Source organism: Haemaphysalis longicornis, unplaced genomic scaffold (assembly GCF_048455015.1).
Source record: "Haemaphysalis longicornis isolate Haplotype H1 unplaced genomic scaffold, Haemaphysalis longicornis Haplotype H1 scaffold_13, whole genome shotgun sequence".
In the NCBI taxonomy this organism is placed as follows: Eukaryota; Metazoa; Arthropoda; class Arachnida; order Ixodida; family Ixodidae; genus Haemaphysalis; species Haemaphysalis longicornis.
The window spans coordinates 52,279,660-52,295,714 of NW_027526233.1; positions in this window are offsets into that span (position 1 = coordinate 52,279,660).

The window sequence follows — 16,055 nt, forward strand, 5'->3', positions numbered from 1 at the left end:
GCACCCGCACTATCCGTATTCCCGGCGTTGCTCGGGGCCTCATTCTACGCTTCCTCCTGCGCACCATATGTGGACAGTACGGCCCTTACATCCTGGAAACCAGGGACGACCGAATATTTATATAAACGCCTACCGAAGCTGCAATCATCGGGACACGTCACCGATCACTGCGCAGTGTACTAATCAGTGTTCTTGTTGCAGGTGAGTTGCCTTGATTGCTGCTGTGTAAAAACATCAAATCGGTTAGTCATTGCGGTGTCGCGCCCCTAGACTTTAAAGACCAGTTGCATTGGCTTTTATTGCATGTAGTGGTTGCTTACTACCATGTCGTACTTTCACAGTTGCTTTTGGCACTGTCGGGAGACGTTGAATCAAAGCCCGGGCCGTTTGTGAGTCTGGTGCTCAGACATATACGTTTAACGTCTCCGCGGTTTTACAGGCCATTACTGAGTCGAATCTGGACAGGAAATAATTTTGGCTGAATTAGAAAATATTCAACTCAGAGAGGAAAGCACTCAAGTGGTGATACATGACCTTTCCGAACGGGTGGCCTCGTTAGAGAAGAGTAGGCTTCCCTCCGATGCAGAGATAATGCAGCCACAGATATCTGAGATAAATGAATTGCGAAGACGTACGGAAGACCCAGAGAACAGGCTACGCCGGAACCACCTACTGTTTCTTTGGCTGCTCGGATAATCGGGCTGAAACATGGAAGCAGTCTGAAGAGCATATTTTTGCTTTCTGCTGTGAAAAACTTAGTATTTCCATAGACCCGATCAACATTGGTCGAGCTCACATGATTGGCGCCTTCCAACATAACAAAGACCGCTCTATAGTTGTTGGGGTGTCCCAATTTAAATAAAGGGATGTGGTGTTATCGGCATGTACAAAGATCAAAGGAAAGAAAGAAAGGGATGCGGTGTTATCGGCATGTACAAAGCTGAAAGGAACATACTTTTCTGTTCGCAAAGATGTGTGTGGTTTGGGGTGAATGGTGCAAAAAAGGCTCCCTGAATTAGGAGAACAGCAGCCTCAAAAGTACAAATTACGTAAGGATAACCACATCATCGAGGAACTCTTTCTTGTACGTTTATGACGCAGCGTCCGATTCTATCGTTCAGTTAAAAAGCAGCAAAGCGGGTGAAGCTTATAGGGTCATGGTTTGGGCCTGTTGGTGATACACAATTAGAACTGAAACCGCCAATTAGACACTAACAAAGAAAGGAGACAACATGCCGAGCGCTCGACCTGTTGTCTCCTTTCTTTGTCAGTATATAATTAACGCTTTCAGTTCCCACTAGGGTGAAGCTTCTTCGTCCTACTGTTAGCCTTACGGGACAATCATCTGGTAATATTGTTCTACTTGTCAATTACCGCAGTATAAAAAATAAATGAGATGACCTGTTTGCACTGTTATACTCAATTAACCCAGATGTGGTAATTGAATCAGAATCGGAGCTTGATACTATTTCAAGTTCTGGGGGTTTTCCTGATAACTACGTTGCTTACCGTCAGGACAGAAACACTCACGGTGGTGGTGTGTTCATGCTTGTGAATAAGCATATACCAAGCGTTTTTTTCGATATTAGTAATATAAACTGCGAGTCGATATGGTGTAAGGTCATGCTCTCTTCTGGATTAATTCTTTTAGTTGGCGCCTTTTATCGCCCACCCTGTGACAGAATCAATCAACCTTTCAATGAACTTTCTAATATCTTGCATGAAGTTACCACAGACTACCTTCCCCTGGGTGGCCACTTTAACATGTCAGAGGTTTGTTGGCGAAATAGAATGCCTATGTTTTGGTCTCAGTCAGCCCTTTTGAAAGGTTTCCGTGATTTAATTATCAGTCATAGCCTCTTTCAGTTTGTTGAAAACCTCACACGTATCACTCCTTCCACATGCAACAATCTAGACTTATTCATTGCAGAATCACATGATTTAATACGAGACGTGTTAACCATACCTGGTGTAGTGAAGGGCCTGGTTTAGTGTCATGGCCTCTCCGCTGAGCAGATGGCAGAGGTTTTAGGGAGGGGAAGAGTCAGCAAGAAATAAGGAGCTCGGAAGGGGTCGGGCTAGATGACACCAGGACGGTGCACTCGCGATGTAGGCCTTAGGTCCGTCGCCAGTGCTTCCTTCGAAGTTTCCGTTCGTCGTGGTGTAGGCCCGACGACAGCCCTGGACGCCGCCGGTAGAAATCGGGGTCCGGCTAAAGAGCGAGCGGTGTGCGGGTGACGCGGAGCGCGGGCAGCGAGGCCTCATTTCGAGCCCAAGCTAACTCCCCCCGCTTCTAATCGTCGGCAGCGCCATGTTCTTCGCCGGGTTTAACGTTGAACAAAACGCAGAGTTGAAGCATCTCGGCGCACACATCTGGTCAGTTCTGCAGACAGACTGCCACCTCGCGTTAACTCACCGAAGTCACCGGCCGGTCTCCTCTGCATCCATCGTGTCAGGCCCACCGAACTGTAGTGGACCAGTTCCTCGCGAGCCCTTTGCGAGTCTTGTAAATATTGTCTTCGCCCTTTCGATACCTGCCCGTTTGGATTGCCTGTTGGATATAACGCGTGTGTCTGTGTAGACAGTAGTTCGGCTCATTGCTCTGCCCGCGGACGGGCCTAACATTTATAACACCTGGTACCGGTGACCACGAATGAGTGATGGCTCGCTTAGTTTGTACGTGCCCTCATGCGCCTGTGGTCCGACCGAGAAAAATTTATTTATATGACAGTGGTAACGTTGTTAGCATATCGCTGGCCTTAGAAGGATAATTTGAAACATTTTAATCCCTTAGAACCTTGTCCAATATAGATGATCTCTAGTCGCTGCTCAAACATAAACTGTTAACTCTCATCGACCTACATATGCCGTTTAACATACTTTCAGCTAAACAGAGAAAAAATAACCATGGTTCACAAACGAAATATTAAATTAAAAAAAAACGCATATTTAAGGAGTACCATACGCGGAAAGAAGGAGGTAATCACGCTACCGTAGAGCAGGTGAATATTGAAATAAAGCTTAAGATCAAAACTTCCAAGAAAAAGTGTTTTCTCTCCCTTTGTTCAAAAATATAACATAATCCTAAAAAGGTTTGGAAATCTGTCAAATCTAATCACAGAGATAATAGTGGCATTCGATTGCTAACGTACGACGACGTTTTGGTTTCTGCTGATGCTGGCAAGGCTAACTATCTAAATAGAGTCTCTGAGTCTGTTTTTCCAAAGGCTGTGCCAGAGGATATGACTGGCTATTCATGCCCTTCATATGACAGCATGCCCAACATTATAATACACAGGCGCCGGGTCCTCAACCTTCTGCAGAACGTGAAAACTAACGCTGCTCCGGGCCCAGACGGTATTCCAAACATTGTACTTACGTCTTGTGCACCAGTTCTTACTTGGTATCTTGTGTTAAACATCTTATCTCTAACGCATTTTTATCTTCCACAAGACGGAAAAATTAGTAACATTGTCCTATTGCACAAAAGTGGCCCATGTAACTCCGTATCAAACTATAGACCGATTTCTTGACAAGCGTATGAGGAAACATTTAGGAGAACATATTGTATTCGATCATTTTTTTCGTCTCCCTAAATATATTACCCTTTTTGTAGATTATCGGCACGGCTTTGTGGTAGAGCATACTTGCTCCACTCAGCTGATAGAATTTTCTCATGACATGATGCGATCTGACGATCGTGGCCGTGAAGCCGACCGTATATTACTGGGCTTTTAGAAGCGTTCAATAAGGTTTTTTATACTTCTTAAGCACAAACTGTCTTTTCTGGCATTACCAAAAAATATTCTTCAATGGCTCCAGTGCTACCTCAATGGACGCTCCCAAAAGGTTTTGTCAAGGAACCAAATCAGCCATATAGTCTTTTTTCTGCTGTTCTTCAGGCGTCGTGGCTGGGCTATTTCGGTTTCTGATATTCATTAATGATATAGAGCGGGGCATTCAGTAAAAACTCAGGCTTTATGAGGATGACTGCATTGTATACAGAGAGAATAATGACCATTGGGATAAATTGGCGCTACAATGAGATCTCGCCCAAATTAATTCATTGTGCTAGATATGGTGTATGCCCGTGAACAAGTAAATGCCAACACATTCGAATTTCTAGGAAACACGTGCCTCTGCCAGCAAAATACAGTGTGAATAATTCACTCATTCCACAAAAAAACAAAGTGAAATATTTACAGTAATCTTTTCAGCTGAGTTAAACTGGAACCGTCTAATTATTCCCTTTCGGTCTGTGCTCGGCTCAGGCCATTTTCCAGAGGATGATGGCTACCATCCTCCCCGGTGTAAAATGGCATACGTGTCACGTCTACTTAGACGACGTCGTTCTTTTTTGCGAAACTTTTGAACCACACTTACAGCGACTGAAAAAGGTATTGGAAGCAGTTCAGTCAGCTAGCCTCTCATTGAAGCCGGATAAATGCTTCTTCGGGTTCCCCGAATTGAAGTTTCTAGAGCATGTGGCAAGCGCAGATGGAGTGCAACCGGACCCAGAAAAAACAGCTGCAGTGGCTTCCTATCCGGCCCAGAGAGATAAGAAAGACTTGCGACGTTTTCTGTTTCTTTGCGCCTATTACCGCCGCTTCCGCAGGAACTTTTCAAGAATCGCTAAACACCTCACGCGCCTAAACGGAGAGGACGTTCCATTTTTGTGGTCCGAAGAATAAGACGAAGCCTCCAGAGAACTGCGTCATAGCCTAGTCACCCCCCAAGCTCGTTCATTTCAATGAGAAGCTGAAACCGAGCTGCACACGGACGCCAGCAGCATGGGGCTGGGCGCGGCGGTAGTTCAGTGCAAGAAGAAACCAAGAAGATCATTGCTAATGCAAGACGTGCGCTTTCGCGAGCGGAATTCAACTCCTGCACCAAGGGAAGGGAATGACTTGCTGTGATCTGGGCAACAACGAAATTCCCCCCGTACCTTTACGGCCGCCCTTTTTAAATACCCGACGACATTCCCTGTGTTGGTTAGCCATCCTGGTAGGCCCTCCGGGCGCTTTGCACGTTGGAGATTGCGACTGCAAGAGTTTAACGTTACCATAGCTTGTAAATGAGACCGCAAGCACAATGACGCCGACAGTCTATCTCGTGTTCTAGTCGTATCGCCAAGCGAAAACACGGAGGATGGAACTTCTCTGTGTGCAATAACAGCATCCGAACTCTCGGTCAAACAGAGCGCTGACTCGGGTCTCCTACCTCTAATCGACCACCTTGAGGATAGAAGTGCTAGCACACCGCGGCACCTCTCTGGAGCACGGTCTTCTGCAGTTTTACGAGACGAACTCTTATGCAAGAAAAGCAGCGCGTCCAGCGACAGGCCATATGTTCTTGTCATACCACAAAACCTCCCTGACGACATCCTATTTGCGTGTCACCACGAGCCCATAACAGGACACATAGGTTTCACGCGGACTTTGGCCAGAGTGCGTCATAAATACAACCCACTGCAAGCGTTAAACGAACGTCCAAGCGTGTCATCAATGTCAGTGCCGGCAAACGCCACCATTAAGGGCAGCGGGCTACTTCCGCCTATATAACTGCCCGCCAAGCCTTCTGAGCAGATAGGCATGAACCTGCTAGGATCCTTCCAATTATCGGCTTCTGGAAACAAATGCATCCTAGTCGCACAGACTACTTAACTTGCTCCACCGAGACAAGACCTCTATCGCCAGGAGCAGCAGCTGAAGTGGCCAAACTCTTCATTGGAAACACCGTGTTATGGCATGGAGCTCCGTCGCGCTTCGTTGCAGACAGGGGAACGCCATTCACTGCCCATCTGGTGCAAGAAACGTTAGGACTCAAGCGCACCACGCACAGGAAAATGACAGCCTACCATCCGCAAACAATGGGTAGACGGATAGACTCAGCAAAACATTGGCCGATATGTTGTCCATGTACGTAGATGTAAAACAAAAAATGGCTGACAAAATACTGCCGTAGGTGACATTTGCCTGAACATGGCGACAAAGGAAAGAACACGCTTCACACAATTTTGTTTTGTGTTTGGACGGGAAGTACAGACTATGCTTGATGCAATGCTACCTTTCGAAGAAGACAATCTGACAGCGCCAGATGCGGAGAAGTTTGCCGAGTGCGCCGAACAAACCAGCGAACTCGCCCGGATTCACATACAACGACAACAGGTATCGGACGACGCGTGCAACAGCATTCGTCATAGGGAAGTTTCCCACCGCGCCGGCGGCAGAGGGTGGGTGTAGACGCCTATCCGCCGGCCTGGATTGTCAGAAAAACTATTACACGTGTTCTTCGGAGCTTCCAATGTAGTGCAACACCTCCGCGATATCACCTACGAAGTTCTTCCGGATGGATCAGTGGGAAAACGCCGTCAACCGCCTAGCGAAACAGTGCACACGTACCGCCTAAAGCCGTACTTTGGCCCGTAACAAGGCATCATACCTGCGGTGTGATGTGCTTGTGACGTGTGCGTGTGGTGTATCGTACCTTCCAATTAACCTACTAGTGGCCACTAGCATCGTGGTATGGGCCGTGTCATCATCACCTATCGAACTCAAGGAACTGTCGGGACATTGTATTTCTTCTTCACTTTCCATTTAATAAGTGCCAATGATTTTAGCATAGGGCCGATGCTTTCCTTAAGGGGAAAATAACGCCACATGCTCCCCAATCGCCTCAGATCTAAGGTGGTTCCACAGGTGCACGCCGGTGTTGCTGCGACGCACGAACTCTCGGTTCTACACCCAGCCGCCCCTCGCATGATCACCAGAGGAAAATTCCCACGACGTGCGGGACGGATGTTGACGAAGACGCTGGACGCGAGTGTTGTGTGGGAAACGCCGCAGCGTTACATTTTCTCTCTTGCCTGCGGGTGCAGGCGCGCCCCAATAAGTCGGTTTCATTAGGCCTATTCGTCTCTGTCAACGCAACAATATATATAAGGTGACAAGAAGATGGTGAGGATGAGAAGGGTGAAACGTGGTGTTCTGTGTTGTTGTGCAGCGTCAGAGGAAGACGCTTGACAGGCGTGCAACCAGCCCGGGTTCTGTCTCATGGACGACATCAGGCAAATACTGAAAATACATCGTTCGCCAATTTTATGATTCGCGACCTTGGTCTTTCTACCCCGTAACATTTTGGTGGAGCGCGCGGGGTTATCTCTATCCTCTACCCATAGCAGCGCCCCGTCTTGGCTATTGAAGCAATCTTCTCCATCCGTTTGGACCGCGTCGACATGCCCGAGCTCCGGTGAGCGACCAAGACATTCGTTCCCCCGCGCTTCCGCTCATACTATGACGAGCCCAAATCAGCCAAGACGAAAGAATCCGCGACATGACACGACGAAGATGCCGTCCCTCTCTTCGTTTAGCGGTGCATCTTCTCAAGAACTTTGGACGGTGCTTCAAGACGTCGGCCGCCCTGGCTGTTCGGGGCTGGTGTTCATGTAATACGTCATCCTAATGCCTTGTGGCAACGCCGTCTTCACTGTTTGTAATCGTTTCATCGTTGGTTATCGAAGTAACAGGTACATACCATAGCAGCAAGAATATACAGGTGCGTGTGAAGAAGGAAAGGTGCGGTACAATGCCCCCTTCTTAGAGAGACACACCCACAAAGATATATATATATATATATATATATATATATATATATATATATATATATATATATATATATATATATATATATATATATATTGTCACGAAGCCGACTACGAAGCAGTTGTCTTCAAGGAACACACATTTATTCGAGCGAACTAGTGCTCCCCTGACAACTCAAAGAATACACACGTGGCGGAGCAGCAGTCAACAAAGTGACGTGCCTACGCGAACGTCGGCGAGTCGAATGCCATGACGTCTGCTCTGGGGTAATTGATCTCTCAGCGCGAGGGCTTCTAGAACAGTCGAAATGCTTCCAGAACACTGTAGATCATAGAAGAATATTCTAGGCTGTGAGTCCTGCTCGCGCCACTATCTCTAGCTAGGAGATCACACATGCGGCCTAAAGAATAGAACGCGCGCTTCACTTGGCCCACGGATAACACAGAAACATACCCCTGCAAAGCCGGTGGGCAGGACGAAAACATAAACAAACAAAAACAAAACATGGTTCCAGGTAATATACCACATGGACATTTGTATATGTATGTAAGGTATGACGCCGCAGAGTGCTGCAGTGCAAGCAGCCCGGGCAATTATTCATACCGAAAAGTTCGTGCCAGTGAGATCATTTGCATAAAAAAGGGATGACTATAGAAAAATCCAAACACTTTAGCCTTTTCACGATTTAAAACAACATGGTTATGCTAAGCACGTGTGCAGAACCGGAAAAGACGTTTCAGCAACTGTGACCAGAAAGCTTCTTTTGTAGGTAGAAATGAATGCAAATAAATGTCATGCAATGATGCATAAATGGTGAATACCGGCCACTTCCACATTTATATTGAAACACAAGAAAAACCATAATATGACCATTTTGAAGAAGTTGCCTTTGCTGGTTTTAACCAAGCGAAAGGAATTTTAATGTGGAATAAATGCGAATGGGGTGCACTGAGCAAGCAATCACCAATAGTGAAAATTACTTCTATCACTGAAGAAAACTGTGTGCCACCAATGTGTTATAACAGTAATAATTTATAGAGCACAAACGTGACACATAACCACAAAACTGCAAGGAAACTTATGTTGGCGCGACGGCTCCCGGAGAAAAAATACTCGGGGTAACGCTAGTAAAGAGGTAATGAGCACGCTGTAGTATGATGAGAACTTGAGAAGACATAATCTGGTAAATTCAAGAGATACATAAACTTGGCAGGTCATTTAACGGCACAACATAGCGACGGGTGGGCCATAACATTAAAAGAATAGACCCCGAGAGATAGGTTGAAAATAGAAACATAGAATAGGAAGGTTCCTTGGCAAGGTACGGAATAAAGAAGTGCAGGGCAATGGCGGGTGGAGGTTAATGGGAAAGATTTTCGTCGTGCAGTGGCCCTAATTACGGTTCTTACGATGATTATGATAATGAGTATATTCGGCTGCGCTTATTGAGAGCTCAAATTGGTCTTACAAGATCTATCTTTGGGAGCAGAGATTCCTTCATGGGGAATGTTTGTTAAACTTCGACAAAAATATAGCCAACCTTTGGATCTGGTTCTATGTCATACTTAAGATGCGTTGAATGGTTCGTTCGGAATGTGTCAGTAGTGTTATAGGACATGTCAGTACAAAGAATGGGGCACAAAGTATGGCCACGTGTAGAACAAACGAAAAACTAAGCGTAAACATATATAACCAGGAACTTTTTACGTTCAGATGTAACTAAGAACCTCTAGTGAGTATTGGAATCTTTTCTTACGTTTTCGTTGGTAAAATTCTTGCGCACATTTACGGTACTATCATCAGAGAAGGCAAATCCAATAATGCTAGCTATTACAAAACAATGCATGTCACTTTCGCGATAAAGATGAACGTTTTCTTTTAAAATACAGTTCATACGGGATCCTTCGGAAGTATATATACGCTTTGAAAACCCTACGTCTCCCATACCAAACCACGGTCCCATTGTCAAGTCATATGAAAACGATTACTTAAAAAATATCAAAGTTGCCACTACGCTGGTTTGTCACAAAGTGGGTGATCCATTTTATAAATCGGTGCAATGTCATGTTCACCTAGAGATTCTATTACTTTTTTTATATTGTTACTTAAGTAATACGTGTTCTGACACTCACCACCGTTTGAGATTTTCACATCTACATCTGAAAATGATATTTTCAGTCTCTGTAAAAGTACAAATCAGGATACCCCCTTCAGGGCGTCACAACCGCAATCAAGGATCGACATCTGTGCTTGTTTAACTTTGTTCTTGAGGGTCATAATTGTGTAGAAAATGCTGGACCGTGTCTACTTAGAGAAAACCTGGACAGGGGCGAAGCATGTGTAGGATAAGTGTATTCAATGATTGTAATATCTCACTTGCCACACGACACACCTGTAGTGGGCGCCGGAGAAGCCCCAGTGGGGAGAACAATCACGCACTTGCTGAGGCCTGTAACCATCTCTTGCGGAAACCGGGTTTATGTAACTTTATTGCCCCATCTTACCCAATTTGGGGTAGTGGCAAAGGTCAATGCAAGCGTAGAGAAGTGCCCGGGGCTGGCCCTGGGGGCTGGTCCGCTGTGACGAACAAGGCCCCGGAACCAGGGAAATGTGACTTTTTTTTGCTTCGACCGACACCCGACCCGATAACGCGTAGCGTCGAGGCACGGTGGGTATTTCAGTGAAACACAAATTGTCAACCGTCTACAAACAGCTTCTTCTTGACAATTGCAGAAGGGGACAGGGTCCGTTCCTGAAATCTTAAAATTAAGTAAATTTTGAACATGTTCGATAAATTATACCCATTTAGAAGGCGATACGTCCCAGCGTGAGGCGTTGAAAAGCGAGTGTCCTGGTTTTAACAAAACAGCGAGAAGCACGGGACAAAGGGAAGATGAAGACAAAACAAGCACTGCCCAACTTGCCCAACTACAAACCCTGCTGGAGTGTCCTGGTGTTTTATTATCAGAAATACCTTATATACTACTAAGATGACACGGCGACAGCCCGAGCACCGAAACGACTTTGCCCCTAATACCCCTCTCACACTTTCACCTTCAAAACGATTGAAGTAAATCGCGATCGAGTTTTCGAGCGCGCTCGACGCACTGCGGTTGGAACACGGCCCGTTTCAATCGCGATTGAGAAGTTGCACCGCTTGCACTCAGGTACGCCAGATGGCGCTAACAATGTACTTGCGGCTGCCGTCTGGTAAGTTCGCGCCGTCGTAGGTATACGTAAATATGGAAATGTTAGTGCACGCTTATTCGGGTCAAGTAATTTGACCCAATTTCTGCATTAGTTGAAGTTTCACCTTCTTTTCTATTACTGAGCGGGGACGAGAGTATCGCCGCTTCCGTTCGATCACGCTTGGAAGCATAAATCCCGCTTGCGAAATCAGAATTGAGTTCGAGCTCGATTGAGTGCGATCGCGAATAAAACTGCCGTGTAGCATGAGCCATATCTGTACTGAGCTCGATCCGGATCGTCTTAATCGCAATTGAAAGTGCCCGTGTGACAGGGGTATTAAACTGAAAAAACGACTCACAGAAATCCGATTGCTGCATTTCTCGCAGTCTCAGTACTTCCGAAAACACCGATGATAACCAAGAAAAACTTGGTAAGTGGCCACGAAGAATTAGGACTAAATGCCCATTTTGAGGTGTATGACCTTAGGCCTAACGTCTCATCTTGGGGCGTAACAGCTCAAATCGGAACCCGCACACAGAATTACTCTCTGAGCACCATGCAGCAAGGACGTATTCGCGCTGTACACCGCAAACCCAAACGTAAGGCCTACACATTGCACACCGCGAGTTGGTGTGGGTATTTTGAAAAGAGGTCCATAACTATGGTGTAGCACATACTCGCCCTTTGTGAATCGGCGACCAAAGAATCTATCGGGGGTGAGCTCGACCACAGGCGGTCCGTCGAAGCCCGCCTCCGTGACGTCGGCTTAAGGATCCTCGCATTTTCCGCCGGGCAGATGCCCTAACAGCAGCACCAGTGCTCGCGGAATAAACATTTATTCATCCGCATCCTCCTCGTCTGCTTGTCTCTGGCTCGCTCTCTCTGCTGTTTCTTTTCACTCGATTGACGTCTGATGATTGTCCGCACCACATGTGGCGTGTGCGGATCTGTGTATTAAAATAATACATTTTAAATCGCATACACCAGCTGAAGGCACGAATTAAGTACAGTTTTTGGCATCGCTACGCAGCAAAAAATCACGGCATCGCCCCATTCCTTTCGAAGCCGGTCCTGTGTGGAGCGTGAAGAGCCGGAGCTATGAGTGAGCTTTAGTGTTAAGCAATCTTTCGAACAAAGGGAACAGCCAGCTTCTACTGACCGACAGCTTTGAAGATACAAGACGAAAACAAATTCTTGGCGTTCCGGGCTGTCGTCTTTGGCAGAAGGCGTTACGATTCCCGGTAATCAGATGTAAGGTAAAACAGTTTTCGCAACCTTGCGAAACACTCGAAAGTATTTTACCCGATAATTTTGCGTTTTTGGGGCGTAAAACCATGCCGGAATGCACTATGGGCTGTAAAAACTGTAGATTGTGCTTCAAATTCCCACTGTGTTTATAGGCCCGTGCAGGATTTGCAGCAGGCTTTTTACCAGTATGGAGGCCTATTGAGGAAAACGAGTCACGTGTACAGGTGAAGATACACTAGCACTACGTTTGTTTAAACTTGGAGGGATATTTTGGCATATTTCCCTGAACCATATCTTCTCAATGTTCGATACGCATTAAAGGAAAACTGAGCTGAAGAGGACGCAAAAGCGCAGGAGAAAACCTTATTTAGAAGTAAAATTAAGCTGATTAATCAACCGGGCCCTCATTCCAGGACACGAGAGTAGCAGTGATTTTCTTGAATTTATAGAACGCCGTCCCGACAGACCAGGATTCCTTATTTAGGCCGGGAAGAGTAAGAAAACAATAAAGACCTGTTTGGAAATATTAACCACTTTTGATCCTTGTAAGATATGCGCTCGAGAGAAACAGATGGTTGCCAAACAGAAGGCTAGTTTCCATCAGTATCGAGCCCACACAAGGTGGTGGTAGTAGTGGTGCCATAAGATGTGGCTCATACCTAATAAGGGGGATTGGCCATGAAAGGGGCGCTCGCAGAGAGAAATTGCAAAGTAATTAAGGAAATATATTTAAGGAATAAAATAAAATATTAGGAAGATAGAAACAGAAAAAACTGCCCAAACTTGAGACGTAGCATCAGAAAGTGTTGAAACAGACAAAAATAAAAAAATAAAAAATAAAGGAAATAAAACATAAAAGTATGTAGATAAATAAAACAATAAGGGAAGTTGGTGAAGAGAGGCAGGGGGCAGGAAGGCACACATAGGAGTTATCATACACGCAGGGATCTCTTGGAGTGAAGCCCGGCATGTTCTGGAGCTAGCACGGAGGCGGCCAGATTCCTAGATGAATAGGCGCATGGTCGAGCAAAGATCTGCGAGGCTAAGGTAGCGAGCAAGCAGGCAGAGTACCTTTTTCCTCTACCCCGGTACGTGGCTCCGTCTAGTGTTCATGGTGGTTTCCGAGCAGTGGGCGCATACCCTTGCGAAGATAATTACAGTTCCTAGTGTGACATTACCCCTCCTCTTCAAAAAGCATCGAGTCGATGCGAAAGAAATGCGTAAACAATAAAAAGGAAGCTTCTAAACACAACACAATTGCTACTATTGTTCCCACAGTCCTTCACAGTCTTGGAGGCGCCTTTGGCACTTTTCCAGGGGTGAGATTGCAACTTAAGAAGCCGGAAATCCATCAAGTCCATTGGACGTTCATGGGCACTCAACGTGAGATGTACAGCTTCACCCTGGCTACATGAAGAACTTCTAAAAAGGCCCTCCACCAAGATTGAAAAGTTCTTTCGGGAACTATCTGGTATGTAACGTCACTGAGTTGACGCACCACGTGTAGGGGCGAAGTAGCGGCGCAACAGTTTTTCGGATCAACCTCGAAGGCGCACAAAGGTCCACACCAAAACCTGGTATCCAGTGTGGTAAACCACCTCTCTGGTCCGGTTGTTATATCGGCGGGCGTCGATATTGTGTTGGTTCTGTATTCTACATCGCGAGAGGTTGCGAACTGCTTTGGCTTGCCTAGTGAATTCTTCAGCTTCTAAAGTAGGTGCTTCAGTTCCACTGGGCAAAAGCCTTGCGTCAAGCATTGTGGTGACCTCCCGACCATGAACGACACGAAAAAAAGAGAAGCCGCTTGCTCCTTGCGGAGCCGTGCTGTATGCAAATAAAACGCAGGGCAGTATATTATAACAGTCGTTGTTGTCATAGATAATATACATGCAAATCATATCAGCGATAGTCTTGTTGAGCCGCTCGGTCAGACAATTCGTTTGCGGATGGTATGCAGTTGTACGGCGGTGGTCGGTGTACTGGAGTTTCATTAGTTGTTGAGTAAGCGCTGATGTAAACGCAGTTCCTCGGTAACTAATAACGACTGCTGGGGCCCCATGTTGGAGCACGATACTGTGGAGCGAAAATCTCGCTATTTCCGCTTACGTTTCACGTGGTATTGTCTTTGTTTCGCATTAGTGTGTAAGATAGTCGGCAGCGGCCACAATCCAGTAGTTTTCAGTGGAGAACAGAGGAAATTGGCCGAGTAAATCCATTCGAGTTTGACATGGCAGGTTCGGAGGATTGATAGACTGTAAAAACCCGGCTAGCCGAGTAGATTGAGATTTGCGGCGCTGGGAATCACTGCACGTTGTGACGTAGTGTTGGATTGTCACGGCTAAGTTTGGCCACTAGTACTTTTGGCGGATGCCTGCCATTATGCAAGCGAATCCTAAGTGCCCCGATGAAGGCTCCTCATGGAAAGCGTGTAGAATGTCACCACGCAGACATGTAAGTACGACCAGAAGGCATTCGGATCCTGTACGGTGAAACCCTTTTTAAAGAGCACGACGTCCCAGAGAACGGAACATCAACGTGAGCGCCTAAAAAGTCGTGGGATAAGCGCGCTACGCACCTCGAGGTACTCAATGAGTGTCTGAAGCTCCGAGTCGTCTCTCTTTTGCTGCGCAAGATCTGTAGCTTCCAAGGCTCCGAGGAACGCATAGTCCTGTTCCGAGTCACCAGTGTTACGCTCGAGCGAATCTCGCGACAAGTAGTCGGAGTCCGTGTGCCTCTTCGCGGATTTATACACAATGGCAACATGGAACTCCTCAAGCTTGAGGCTCCACCACACAAAGTGTCCCGAACGGTCGCTGAGACTCGCCAGCCAGCAAAAGCAGTGACGGTCACTAACGACGCGAAATGACCGGCTGCTCAGGCAGAGTCTGAACTTTTTAATCTCCCATATTACTGCCAAGCCCTCCTTTCCTGCCGTCGAGTAGTTGCTCTCCACCCGTGACAGAGTGCGACTTGGGTAGGCAATCACTCCCTGAACTCCCTCTCTCCATGGTGCTAAAACGGCGCCGAGACCGACGTTGCTTGCATCTGTCTTGACTTGCATGCTTGCATGTCTTGGCACCTTTGTCAAAATGAACAAGTATAGGGGTTGTTTGCAAGCGTCTATTTAGCTCCTTGAAAGTTATGCGCTGATTTTCTTCCCAAAAGAAAGGTACGTCGTCCCTTTTCAAGCGAGATACAAGCTCCACCGTTTTTGAAAAGTTGGCCACAAATCGTCGATAATAAGCAAAAAGACCCACAAATCGGCAGAGAGCACGTTTGTCACTTCGCGTTGGGAACGATATTGCCGCATGAGGCTTCTCGGGGTCTGGGCTCACGCTCTCAGAGCCCACCACATGTCCAAGAAACGTAAGAGTTTCGAAGGCGAAGTAGCACTTTTCTGGCTTGAGGGAGAAACCAGCTGCACTGATCGCATCGAATACTGCGGGGAAGAGTTTGAGAGGTTCATCAAACGTGACTGTAAGGTCCACTTCTGAGATTAGCGGCCGGGCGCCCGGGCTGCGCGTGGGAACCCGCCGCTCTGTCTAGCGACGTAGCACTGCCAACACAGCGCTTTAACCGCCGCCAATTCGTTACGGCGCGCACGGGAGACGGAACGTCTAGCCCACCGCATATCTTAAGGATAATCCCCCATTGAGAAAGCAAACAGCGCTGCCGGATTCCGGGAACGTCTGCTCGACACGCCGAGGTGGTGGGATTAGCGGCGTGTCTCCATTGTTGTCGCACCCTGGTCAGCATGACGCACTGTCGCCGTCTTTCGCTTTCACACCGCGGGGTCGCTCGAACCTGCTCGTCTGCGGGCGTGCCGTTGACCCGAAGATGACGGCGCCTCAATGAATATTCTGGTGCGTGCTGAGTGACAGCTGTCTACGCGAATTTGGGAGATCTCATACGCTTGTACGAATGCTACAGGGGCATTCCCGAGAGAGTGTGATCTCGAGGTTTTATAAGGCCGAACTTGGCCGTTGGAAATTGTTCTTGTTTGAGCGCTGAGCTGGC